Raw genomic sequence first — 9604 nt, 5'->3', positions numbered from 1 at the left:
CGATCTCTTGTGTTGGGGATGGAGTGTCTTACTGATGCTCCTTAGAACTGAAGAAGTGACTTGGAAAAGCTACAAGACATCTTCAACATTACACCAGAATTCCAGCTGTGTGACTATATCCTGTATAATAATGACTATCTGCTACTAGCTGCTCTTGGCTGCTTTTATTTTTGCTCCAGTGTAATAATAATATCCTGTTCAGGTTTTGCTAATTCAGTATCTAACGACCTCAGCAGTTTCCGCCAACCTGAAAAAAAAATGTCTATGAGGTCACAGTAACATTTTTGTGGTGTTACTCCTAGGATATTAGTTTGTGGTTGATGACTGCAGCTTCAAAGAACGATGCAGGACATCTGCATGGTACGGTAGAAGTTTTGCTGCAATTCAACATTGTCTTTTTGGATTTAGGGCCCCTTTAACACAATCGGACCGATCCATTTTTTTAGGCGGACCTGGTCGGGCCACCTATTGTACTCTATGGGGAGGCGGATGTCCGTGGCAGTGGTGTATTTTGGTTTTGTGCTGCCCTAGGCAAGAATAAAATTCGGCGCCCTCCCCATGTAAATTTTCCCCACTCCTTTTTCAACGGATGTGTCTTCCTCCAAAGTTGAAGGACTACAAGTCCCAGCAAGAACCCCTGAGATCTCACGAGAGGGGGGGTGAGAGGGGGTGGGTGAGGGAGAGAGAAAGAGGGGGGTGGGTGAGGGAGGGAGAGAGAGGGGGGATGAAAGAGAGATAGAGAGGGGTTGGGTGAGGGAGGGAAAGAGAGGGGGATGAGAGAGGGGGGGATGATAGAGAGAGAGAGAGAGAGAGGGGGGAATCGAAGAGAGAGAGGGGGGAATCGAAGAGAGAGAGGGGGGGGGTCAAAGGGAGAGAGAGAGAGAGAGAGGGGGGATGAGCGAGAGAGAGTGGGGATGAGAGCGAGCGAGCGAGAGAGAGTGGGGATGAGAGAGGGGGATGAGAGATGGAGAGGAGAGAGAGAGGGGGTGAGAAAGAGAGGGAGGTAAGAGGGAGGGAGAGAGAGAGGAGAGAGTGAGAAAGCGGGGTGAGTGAGAGAGAGGGGGGGTGAGAGAGGTGGTTCTAGCAACCAGTGGCCAATAGAGTCTAAGGTGGTGGGGGGTCTCTTTTTTGCTGCCCCCCTGCAAAGTGCTACCCTAGGCATGGGCCTTGTTGGCCTAGGCCAAAATACAGCACTGGTCAGTGGACATGTGTCCGCTGACACCCACCTGGCATCCAACCTGACAAGATCCACTAAAAACTCATGTAGCACCCTCCTAGATAGGTGCTAGTTAGGGAGGATAAGTTTGCTCTGCCTGCTTAACAGGGGAGTAGCAGGTAAACCATAGTCTGCTCCATCTGCTTATCAGGGGAGCCTGATCAGTAGTTAGGCCTGTTGCATGTGTCCATGTGGGATTCATCTGGGCTGAGGGAGTGTCCCCACTGTATCCAATGGGAGAGTCTGTTGGACAGTGGAGGAAACCCAGCCAGTGGCACACAGGCTTTTTTAGCTATCCCAGTGGGTTGGCACAAACAGTGGTGCATCCTGGGATATGTTATAAAAAGCCAAGGGCACATGTGACAGGGTTTCTTTGGGCGGGAATCCAAGTCCCGGGAGGAGGGCGACGGCTGTCTCTCCTCCTGTCTGTATGGAAGGTGGTCACAGGCGGTCGGCCTAGTGGGCCAGAAGTGTGGTGCTGAGCCAGGAGGTCCAGTGGATGCTGACAAGTGGAGTTGGAGGCAGAGCAACCTTGGGAAAAACAGTGTCTGTGAGTGCCGGGACGCTTGCCAGGGGTCTGTCCAGTGGAGAGTCAATGGACCGGGGCTAGCACACACAGCAAGTGAGAAAGGGGGTGCCAAGCTAGGACCCTGAAGAGAAACTCAGGATCATATCTTTATCTTCACTTCAGTGGCAAGGTGAAGCAGCGGCCTTGCCGCACACTACAGCTAGTTGTCCTCAGATTTGTGCATAGTTCATAGTTGGAGTATCCCACTCATCCCTTCTCCCATCCCAGTTCCAAATAAAACAAAAAAACCAAATCCCCTGGACTGTTTATTGTCTGAGCCAAGCATCTTAAGTGATACATTTCCACACGGGTAACCCAGGGGAATCCAGAAAGTGCAATTCTCAGCAGTCCTCTAGAGGGCAGTGCTACACAGATGTATGGCGATATGTTCGCCATCTGGGTCAGATCGGACGGGAACAGGTAAAAACGGACAGGCTGTCTGTTTTTTCATCCGATCTCCTCATAGAGGAAAGCAGGACCGTGTCAGCACAGTGAGCGTAGACGGACCTGTCAGAATGAATATAGTGGTCTTTAGAAATTTGAATTCGAAATTGAATAGAATAGATAAAAAGAATAGAATAGAGCAAAACAGAATAAATACAGCCATCTTTGGAAATTCTAATATTTTGAATTGATTTTAAAATAACAAATTTACTAAAGAAATCTGAATATATGAAACAATTTCCTCCAACGAATCATTCTAACATAACCAATGAAGCACTACTCCCTTGGGAACTACTGGTTACGGAATTCCCCTGGGTTACCCATAGCAACAACATGACAGATTAGCATTTTCAAAGTGCTTGGCTCAGTCAGGAACAGTCCAGGGGTTTTGGTTTTTTGTGGTTTTGAACTTGGATAGGAGAAGGGATGAGCGGAATACTCCAACTTGAATAATAACTATGCACAATTTGCTGGGATGTCTAAATATATAGCTGAGTGCGGCAAGGCCGCTGCTTCACCTTGTTACTGCAGTGAAGAAGAATCTAATGAACTGTATGCTTCTGTGAATCTCTCTCCAGGGCCCTACTTGCGAACCCTTTGTCCCTACTCTTCAGGGTTCTTTACACGGCACCCCCTTTACTGAAACACCCTGTGTGAGCTGGCTCCCTGATCCCCTGACTTCATTGGAGTTGTCCCCCTTCCTGGGCAGACCCCTTTGGCAAGTCCCCTAGTCCTTACGGACACTGTTTTTCCCGAGAGACTCTGCCAGCAGCTCCACTTTCAGCTCCACTGGATCCCCTGCAGCTCAGCTCCACACCTGGTTCACTAGGCCAACTGCCTAAGTCCACTTTCTTCATACACAACAGGAGGAGAGACAGCCGTCAGCCTCCTCCTGGGACTCTGCTTCCCGCCAAAGACGCCCTGTCACATGTCCCCCCAGCTTTTATGGGCAATCCCAGGATGCATTGCAAGAGTGCCCTCCCACTGGGACTCCCACAAAAGCCAATGTGTCACTGGCCGGGTTTCCTCCACTGTCCAACATGCTCCCTCATTGGATACAGTGGGGACACTCCCTCAGACTCAGTGAATCACACCTGGAAACATGCAACAGGCAACCTAATAGATCAGGCTCCCCCTAATAAGCAGAAGGAGCAAATAGATCAGGGGTCTTCAAACTATGGTCCTCCAGTTGTTCAGGAACTACAATTCCCATCATGCCTAGTCATGTTTGGGAATGTCAGAGTTTTACAATGCCTCATGGGATGTGTAGTTCTGCAACAGCTAAAGGGCCATAGTTTGAGGATCCCTGAAATAGATGCTTTTACGTAGCACCTATCTAGGAGGGTGCTACACATCCGAAATTGAACAAATATTTCCAGCATGCACATCTCTAATCCCATGCTGAGTGCCGTGGTTCCTCCAGCCATAGGTGTAACAGCTGGTGGGAGGAAATGCCATCAACCTGGTCCAGAATAAATCCTTCTCTCATCTATTTTACTTATCCTATCCCTGCCGCAGCCTGGCTCCGATTGAGGCCCCATATCCAGTAACTGGACCTGTTCCAGTAGGATGTGTAAATCTGAGCCGTTCCCCCCCTGAGGTCTTTGTCTCCCGTGGTAAGAACATGCACATTGCTCATCTATTTTCCATCCACAGTCTGCAAAACATATTTCCCAGCTTAGCCCCTGGAAAATAGGCTGCAGATCTATCACAGGAGGAACATGTGTAGAGATGCCAAGGATTAGTCATGGAAATATCTCCTTCAGGTTTACCGAGTGACGTTAGGAGAAGACGAGGCAGACTGGGTTTTCCTGAATTCCAGCTATAAAGAAAGACCTCAAACAGAACCCCATTGCCGGGCTCCACACATTATGTTCTGGTGTGTTAACATGCTGAGTACTGCCTCACTTAACCACTTCGGGACCGGAAGATTTTCCCCCTTAACCTCTTGCCGACCACCCACTGCAGTATTACTGTAGCAGGGTGGCTTGGCTGTGCAAAATCACGTAGATCTATGTGATTTCATGCACGAGGTCTCAGTAGCGCACGCGCGCTCCCGCTGTGTTTTAGGAGGCGGGTCACGGGAGGAGTGGCAGTGATTGCCGCCGGCCTCCCGCAATCGTCAGAGAAACTGACAGAAGACCCGCCTGCTTATGTAAACAAAGAAGGCAGGGCCGGCGCTTCCACTAGCCAAACTAGGCAGCCGCCTAGGGCGCATTGCCACCTAGGGGCGCAGTCAGGAGTCGGCACTCTCTCTCCATCATGAATGATTATTGTTAGCTGAGGGGAGAGGTGGCGGTAGGGGAGGAAGAAGGGACAGAGAAAGATGCCAGGTGTCTTGGGCAGTGGCGGAACTATCAGGCACTGGCTTTCCACCACTGTTGGAGGGGCCCCAAGAGGCAGGAATGGAGCCCACCAGAGTGCTGCCTGCATGATGATCCTCTTCAGCTGGAGCTGAACGGCCTTAACCCCAGGCAGGAAGTGACTCTCTGCACTGAGCTGGTGGGCAGCCGTTCATTTCCCTGGGTTGGTATTAAGCAGGGAGCTGAGGAGAGCTGAACCTGAGCTGGAGCTCGGCACTGGAGGGCGGAACCTTTACTGGGGCAGAAGCGACGGGGCACCGGAATGGTCTGAGGAGGTTGGTGATGAAGGACATGCGGAGCTCTCTGACTGCTGCTTTTACCTCCACCAGGAGTCTGTTGGGGCTGTGGTCAGCACTTTGGTCCAGGAGAGGAGTGTCCTGGGAGAAGGAATCAGCAGGATCACTGTGAAGGAGGGCAGAGTGGGGGCCACTCTCTTCATACCGTCCAGTGAGTGTCCCCAGAACAGGGGATCGGGGTTCCTGGGTGTTACATGGAGAATCCCTTGTATGAAAGGGAATCAGAGTCACCAGGTGTGACATGGAGGATAGGGGTCACCAGGTGTAACAGGAGTTCGGGGTCACCAGGTGTGCCATAAGGAATTGGGGTCCCTGGGTGTGCCATGGTGGATTGGGGTCCCCAAGTGTGACACGGAGGAACATCAGGGTACCCAGGTGTGACATGGAGGAACATCAGGGTCCCCAACTGTGACATGGAAAAACATCAGGGTCTGACATAGAGGGTGAAATCAGGGAAAGACTGGATAAACTTAACACAAACAAATCACCAGGTCCGGATGGCGTACATCCGAGAGTACTCAAGGAACTCAGTAAGGTTATATCCAGACCACTGTTCCTGATCTTTGCTGACAATATTAGGACAGGAGATGTAGCAGGGGATTGGAGGAAAGCTAACGTGATTCCGATATTCAAAAAGGGGCAGAGGCATATCCCGGGAAATTATAGGCCTGTCAGTTTGACATCAATAATATGTAAACTTTTGGAGGGGATGATAAGGGACTATATCGTAGAGTATGCTAAAGACAACAACATCATCAGTAGTAATCAGCACGGGTTTACAAATGGGCGTTCTTGTCAAACCAATCTCTTAGCATTCTACGAGGAGGTGAGCTGTGAGCTAGATAGGGGCAGACCAGTGGATGTGGTGTACCTAGATTTCGTTAAGGCGTTTGATACAGTTCCCCACAAGCGCTTAATTTATAAAATAAGGTCTGCAGGTATCGACAGCAGGGTTTGCTCTTGGATACGGAACTGGCTAAAAGGGCGTGTCCAAAGAGTGGTAATAAACAGCGCATACTCAGACTGGTCTGAGGTAGTAAGCGGGGTCCCCCAAGGCTCAGTCCTGGGACCAACCTTGTTCAATTTATTCATAGACAGCATTGAGGACGGGATCAGTAGTTCTATATCAGTTTTTGCAGACGACACAAAATTGGGCAGGGCAATAACTGCACAGCATGAAGCAGATATCCTACAGAATGACCTGGACAAAATAACGGAGTGGGCAAAGACATGGCAAATGAGGTTTAACGTGGAGAAGTGTAAGGTTCTGCACTTGGGGACTAAAAACATAAAAGCACAATACACGTTAGGAGGGGAACCCTTGGGGGAATCAAAAATGGAGAAAGATCTGGGAGTCTTGGTTGATGATAGATTAGGCAACAGCATGCAATGTCAAGCGGCAGCTTCCAAAGCCAACAGAATATTAGCATGCATAAAGAAAGGGATGTATTCCAGAGATAAGACTATAATCCTTCCACTTTATAAAACTCTGGTCTGACCGCATCTGGAGTATTCTGTCCAGTTCTGGTCGCCAGTCCTCAGGAGGGATGTGTTGGAGCTGGAGAGAGTCCAGAGAAGGGCAACTAAACTGATTAGGGGGTTGGAGGACCTTAACTATGAAGAGCGGCTGCAATCGCTCAATTTATTTTCCCTGGAGAAGAGATGTCTGAGAGGGGACATGATAGCAATTTATAAATATCTTAATGGGGATCTCAGCTTAGAAAAAAAGCTGTTCATTCGAAGGAATTGCATGAGGACTCGAGGAAATACAATGCGATTAGAGGAGAAGCGTTTTAACCTCAGGCAACGAGGAGGGTTCTTTACTGTTAGGGCTACAAGATTGTGGAATTCTCTACCACAAGAGGTGGTTTCTGCGGGTAGTATGGTGACTTTCAAAAGACTCTTAGATTTACATCTCAAGGATCAGGAGATTAAGGGCTATGTTAGATGATTACAGTCACACACACCTACACAGGTTGAACTGGATGGACTATTGTCTTTATTCAACCTCACCTACTATGTAACTATGTAAGGAACATTGGGGTCACTGAGTATGAGAGCATGACATGGAGGAACACGGGGGTCCCTGGGTGTGACATGGAGGAACATCGGGGTCAGTGGGTATGACAGCATGACATGGAGGAATATTGGGGTCCAAGGGTGTGACATGGAAAAACATCAAAGTCCCTGGGTGTGACACGGAGGGACATTAGGGTCCCTGGGTGTGACATGGAGGAATATGGGGGTCACTGGGTATGAAAGCATAACATGGAGGAACCATCAGATCAGGGTCACTGGGTATGACATAGAGGAGTTTTTAACCCCTTTTCCTTTTTTTGGGGGGGGGGGGGGAGCGCAAGTAGCTGGTTTTGCCTACAGCGTAAAATAGTCTAGCACCGGCCCTGAAAGCAGACAGATCTTCTGTCAGACAGGCAGGGAGAGATCAGAGTTTCAGCGAAGCTACAACCCCGATCTCTCTGTGCCTGTCACAGAGCCCTTCCCCCCACACAGTCAGTAATCACATTTGGGCATACATTAACCCCTTTGATCACCCCCCAGTATTAACCCCTTCCCTACCAGTGTCATTTATACAGTAACCGTGCATATTATTTAGCACTGATGACTGTATTAATGTCACTGGTCCCCAAAAAGTGTCAAAAATGTCAGTTAGGGGTCCGATCTGCAATGTCGCTGTCCCGCTAAAAAAAAACGCTGATCGCCACCATTACTAATAGATTTTGGAATTTTTATTTATTTTTTTCATTTCTATCTCGTAGTTTGTAAACGCTATAACGTTTGCGCAAACCAATTACAATGCTTTTTGGGATTTTTTTTTTTACCAAAAATATGTAGCAGAATACAAATTGGCCTAAACTGATTTTTTTTTTATTGGGAATGTTTTATAGCAGAAAGTAAAAAATATGGCGTTTTTTTTTTTTTTTTTTTCAAAATGGTCGCTCTTTTTTGTTTGTAGTGCAAAATCTAAAAACCGCAGAGGTGATCAAATACCACCAAAAGAAAGCTCTGTTTGTGGAAAAAAAGGACATCAATTGTATTTGGGTACAGCGTCGCACGACCACGCAATTTATTGTTAAAGTAACGCAGTGCCGGATAGCAAAAAAATGGCTTGGTCATTTAGGGGGGTAAAACCTTCCCGGAGCTGAAGTGGTTAAAAAGTAACTCCACTTTTGAGGGGGGGGGGGGGGGAAATCAGCAAACAAAGAAAAAAGAATATAGTGTATACAATTGCAGATGAGTCACAGATCCTCAAGATCATTCTCTCAGGATGGCTTCAGCGTATAAACAGTGTGGGTTATTTCCTTCCAAGAAGATGGCCGCTGCGTCCTCCGGCGCAATGACGTCACACGCTCCGTAGCCCGCCCGACGTGGCGTTTCGTCAACAATGACGTCGCCAGGGGCGTGGTTTGTGGACGCATTGTGCACATTTATGTACTGAGGACGGAACGAGCGGCACTCAGCAGGAGGAACGGGGCTGTACTAGGAAATTGACTCTTCCTGAAGAAGTCAAATTTTCTAGCAAGTTCAAATGCACATTGCAAGCCAATAGTAAAATGTGTTTATGATAAGAAAAAAGGCTGAAAGTAATGATTTGGAATTGATTGTTGTTACATAATAATTTAGAATATTGGAGTGTTTTTACCTTAATTTAGATATTATTTTATGTTTTTAGTATTGTATTTTTTTTTTTATTAGGATTTATTTGTTTTTGAAAGGAGGAGTATAGTCAAAGCTCTTTTTGGATCACAAGAGTGCAGCTCATTCTGCACTCCTGTGACCCGTTTTCAGCCGACAGGGGGCTAAAACAGTACTGTCACAGAATCGGTCCAGGTTCTGGAAAGATCCTGACCATATGGTTGGTATTTTACCAGAAGCCTGGACCTGAACGCAACTCAGCCTTTCAGCGATCCCAGCCCCGCCCCCTACACAGCCCAGTGATTCAGTGAGTGCTGGAGGGGAAGGCAGAGAGCCATTGACTGACAGTCACTGCTCTCTGCTCAGAGAAGAGGGGGAGAACTGTTTGATTGCTCACTGCACATCTGGCCAGGAATCGATGCTGCATCTATCCAAGTGAGTACATATATATTTTTTTTAATCCTAAACTTTTCTTTTGAAGTAAAAAGTATAAATTACTGCTTAAAGTGGAGTTCCACCCATTTTTAATCATTTGGATTACATAGATGTATGTAATCCCCTTTAAAACGACTTTTACCAATGGAAAGTTTTTTTTTTTTTGCTAGTAAATACCTTATTTTCTGCTTTATTTATCCTCTTCTCACTTCCGGGTCCGGTTGGCGATTGCGTCATTCGGCGATTCGCAGTGTGTGCTGGGATGTATCTCAGGGCATGAAATCTTGCATTATTACACAGGAGATGAGCTGCACTGCGTGCTCTGCCCCGCCTCCGCCCCGCCTCCTCTCAGTGAGCTGTATTGTATGTATTGTATTGAGGCCGTGCTCCGCCCCGCCTCCTCTCAGTGAGCTCGGTGAGGATATAATGCTTTCAGTCCTCGCTCACTGAGAGGAGGAGGGGCGGAGCACGGCCTCAATACAATACATACAGTACAGCTCACTGAGAGGAGGCGGGGCAGAGCACGCAGTGCAGCTCATCTCCTGTGTAATAATGCAAGATTTCATGCCCTGAGATACATCCCAGCACACCCTGCGAATCGCCGAATGACGTAATCGCCGACAGGACC

This window comes from Pelophylax lessonae (assembly GCF_965119305.1).
Source record: "Pelophylax lessonae genome assembly, chromosome: 7".
Taxonomy (NCBI): domain Eukaryota; kingdom Metazoa; phylum Chordata; class Amphibia; order Anura; family Ranidae; genus Pelophylax; species Pelophylax lessonae.
The sequence above is the reverse complement of the archived record's forward strand: the minus strand, read 5'-3'. Positions refer to the sequence as shown.